Raw genomic sequence first — 4,727 nt, forward strand, 5'->3', positions numbered from 1 at the left:
TATATATATATATATATATACACACACACACACACACACTAGGGAAGAATAAACTTACTCATCATTCTCGTCCTTGTTCAAATCAAACCAGTTCTTATAGTGATTCGCCACCTTTTCATCAAAGAGCTTCCATGTATCAGTGTTGCAGTTCACTCCATCAATAACAATACGATTTTGGACTTTATGCTCCACCTCCTTTGTTCTTTTTGCTCGCTTTAGCCCTTCAGGGGTGTCATACTCCCATTCTTCTTCTATCCTCTTTTGTGCCCCACGCTTCTTCAGGTTGACGTCTCTTTCAATCGAACCAGTCTCCACAGTTTGTTTTAAGCCCTTCTGCTTGACATGTTTCTTGAGCCCTCCTGCTTGCTGTTCTTTATTCTTCAAGCTAGTTTCTTCATTCATTTTTTTTTCGGCCATTTCCACAGCTTGATCAACAAGTTTGTCTAGTTTAGACAGGTTGACATCGGTCGTCACAGGTTCATCGTCTTCTGTAAATATCTTTCGCAACGGAACTGGTTCTGCTACTTGTTTAAAAAACTAGACAAAAGAAAACACACAAGTTATCCTCAAAAAAATGAAGAAAGCACAATATTTATTGGGGGTCAGTAAACGGATTTCTACTCTTACCTTTTCAGTTCCTGGTTGCTCCTCTCTGCACTTATATTCTTCCTCTTCAACCAGCTTTGACCTATCCTCCTCCTCCTCTTTCTCCTCAGTTACACATATTCTCTGCTTTGTCTGAGCATGTTTTGCCCCCTTGGGCAACTATTTCTTGAGAGCATTGATTTCATTTTTGTTTGCCCTCCTTTCTTTCTCTAGCTCAATGATTTGCCTGTCCGCTTTCTTTAACTTGCCAAGCAATTCAGTGTTTTTGTTCACCAGTTTTTCATTTGCTTTGGTAAGTTCTGCCAGCTTCTTCTTCATATCTTCCATCGGCAGCTCCTGTACACGTTATAACAACGAAATCGTTACTGTTAAACAATTATATACAAATACACAACTTTAATGCCCCCCAGTAAACTTCTACTGGGGGAGTAGGGGTCAATAAATAGCAATACATTATCTCCATTTCTATTTCATGACAATTACACACTTAATATACCCTAATAAACAACTTTATTGCCCCCTGGTAAACCCAGTATAAGTTTACTGCCCCCCAGTAAACTTCTAATGGGGGTCAGTAAACAGCAATACATTATCTCCCTTTCTATTTCATGACAATTACACACTTAATATACCCTAATAAACAATTTTATTGCCCCCCAGTAAACCCAGTATAAGTTTACTGACCCCCAGTAGAAGTTTACTGGGGGCAGTAAACAACAATACGTTATCTCCCTTTCTATTTCATTACAATTACAGACTTCATATGCCCTAATAAACAACTTTATTGCCCCATAGTAAACCCAGTATAAGTTTACTGCCCCCTAGTAAACTTCTACTGGGGGTCAGTAAACTACAATACATTATCTCTCTTTCTATTTTAAGACAATTACACACTTAATATGCCCTAATAAACAACTTTATTGCCACCTAGTAAACCCAGTATAAGTTTACTGCCCCCTGGTAAACTTCTACTGGGGGTCAGTAAACTTCCAATTGAAGTTCCATTTTCATTGCCAATAGTTTTACTGGGTGTTAGTAACCATTCAAACTTACCCAATCAATTGTCCTTGGTGTTCTATTGTCATCTTGCTGCTGCTCATCATTGCCGAAATTCGTTTCCTCCTCATCCATCCATGGACCTTCTATTATGAGTTCCTGTTTTTACATTTATACGGCACAAATCAGATTAATTTAGTTTTCAAAAAACAAAAATACAATGCAATATTTTTTTTTTAAAATGGCTATATAAATAAAATACCATTACCTCTAGCAATTCAGGTCTTCTTAAATACTCCTTTTCTTTGATGATCTCTTGTATTGACCATCTTAAAAATCTGGGAGTCTCCTTCTCTTTCCCGATAATCCGCTTCTTTATTTTTGTTTTCTCAAGGAACCAGTATGGAACCAGTATAAAAACCAGAAGGAGGATCCGTTCAAAACTCTTGGCTACCCCTTTATGTGCTTGTGACGTCCTTGGTGCAAGAATTCTAATACCTTATGTGACCAGTTGTATTTGTCGATGCCTTCAAGGTCTTCACACTTGAGTATCAGTTTCCATTCAATGTGGTTTCCGCTTCTGCTGAAAAATAAAGCTGTCATAAGGTACATTATAACCAAAGAGGCTATCTTCCTTGGATCCCCCTTCTTCTTCTGAATCTTCCTAAGCTCTTCCATTAATGTGTCATCAATAACCTTTCTGGTGATTGTTCTTCTTGTTTGCTTTCCAAAGACAGCAGAATCTGCCAAATTCTTGTTACTGCCCTTGCAGTATTTCTGGTCTATTGTGATATCCACATCTGAGCCTTCTTTGGTTATTCCAAAAATTGAATGAACATCATGCTCCGTAATTTTAATCTCCCTGTTCCCAAATATGAAGTTTTTATTGTCACTATTGTAGTGCCTCATTAGGATCTCAAAATCAGATTCAAGCTTCTTCACTTGATCCTCCTCAACCTTGCCCAATCTGAATGCTTCAATTATTCCCCGATAACAAGTGCTGTTTATCAACTCCCATGATTCTTCTGGGATGGTCTCCTTATATCTATTCATTAACACACAAAATGATGTCAGTGAGCACTTTTGTTGCACGTGTTTGATATTGGTCAAGTCACCTTCTCCTCTTTCCTTCTTCTTTCTTCCCTTTTCTTCCTCCTCCTCCTCCCCTGAATCTGTCTCCGCTTGTTTTCTTTCTTTGCCTGTTGATCTTTTCTGAAAAAGATACTTTTTTATTTCCCCCTCTTCATCTTCACTTTTTTATTCCCCCCTCTTCATCTTCATTGTAATCATCATCTTCTTCTTCTACCAGTTCTGCTTCTTCTTATTCTTCAGCAGCGGCACCCTTTTGGACCACTTTTCTCTTTTTCTTCGACTTTATCTTCTGTAAAACTTCTCCTATATTTTGTTCTGTCCTCATAGAAGCTACAGATTCTTAAACCGAATCCTCTTCGGTATCAGAAGTGAGAACTAAATGTCTTGAACTTCTTCCCATCCTGCATATAAGTAGTAAAAACTTGCATTTATAAACTGCATATGCAAAAAAAAAAATAGTCTCCCAGTAAACTTCTACTGGGGGTCAGTAAACTTCAATACACTATGTCCCTTTCATAATCATGCCAATTATACACAACAGATACTCATTCTTACCCTAATAAACAACTTCATTGAATCATAGTAAACCCAGTGGAAGTTTACTGCCCCCTAGTAAACTTCTACTGGGGGTCAGTAAACTTCAATACACTATGTCCCTTTCATAATCATGCCAATTATACACAACAGATACCCATTTTTACCCTAATAAACAACTTCATTGAACCATAGTAAACCTAGTGGAAGTTTACTACCGCCCAGTAAACTTCTATTGGGGGTCAGTAAACTTCAATACACTATGTCCCTTTCATAATTATGCCAATTATACACAACAGATATCCATTATTACCTTAATCTTTATCTTCATTGAACCATAGTAAACCTAGTGGAAGTTTACTGCCCCCCAGTAAACTTCTACTTGACAAGAGTAAACAACAATACAGTATCTCCCTTTCATTGTTATGCCAACTATACACAGTAAATCTTTGAAAGAAAATTTTAAACAAAATAATCTCAATCTGTAACAGTTATGACCAAAGAAACCCTATAATTTTCATGTTTTCATATTCATGGCCTTTAATCCCTAGAATGAAACTTCAATATCATCAGAAAAGTCCAAAATAAGCCTAAATTCAATAAAATTCAAAATGTACCTGTTTTTATGGTTTTCCCGAGCGAGGTCGAGTGAGAGCGATTGAAGCAGATATCGACGCCGATATTCAACCAAAGAGTGACGCCGAGCGTGAGCGATTGAACGTGACAGCGACGCCGAGATTGAACCACAGATAAACTTCGATCGATTGAGATTAGGGCAGAGAGCGATTTCCTGCTCAACTAGGATTTATCTGCATGCGGAGAGCGATAGAGTCGACATATATTTAACGAGAGAGCGACGTGGCCTGATTAATGGAATCACGGAGATCGTGAAGAACCCTAAACCAGAGATCGTTATCGAGTGTCAGAGAGAGATAGAGAGACTGGCAGAGGTGAGAGTTCGGTTGATCGTGGAGAGTGGGAGTCTGGGAGAACGTGGTTAATTTTTTTTTACATGAGAGAGAACGTGTAATTAATTAATATCACAAGGGTATAATATTAATTGTTAGAGGTGTTAAAACATTAATCTTACTCAAAAGTTTTTTCATTTAAATGGGCTTTACAGTTTTTTTAGTAAATGTTTATTTTCCTAACAAAGTATGTGTGTATATATATATATGTATATTTCTCTTGCTTTATTTTATTCAGGATTTTTTTATTATATATTTTTGTTTCTTGTTATTATATATAGTGTACAACATGGACAAGAGCTGGATGCAATTAGGGAGGGGGTCCCCAGTTTATATGAGAGGCATTTTTGATTTTTTTGAGTTCATGCGTCTACATAGTCCTCCAGATAAAGTTATTCACATTTGTCCATGCAACAAATGTCTCAATCGGACATCAGTAACATATGAAGACATGTATTCTCACTTGGCACTAAACAGTATTTGTCCTAGTTATACCACATGGACATAACACGGCGAAAATCAAGTTCAAAT

The sequence above is a fragment of the Fragaria vesca genome, linkage group LG2 (genome assembly GCF_000184155.1).
Source record: "Fragaria vesca subsp. vesca linkage group LG2, FraVesHawaii_1.0, whole genome shotgun sequence".
Lineage (NCBI taxonomy): Eukaryota > Viridiplantae > Streptophyta > Magnoliopsida > Rosales > Rosaceae > Fragaria > Fragaria vesca.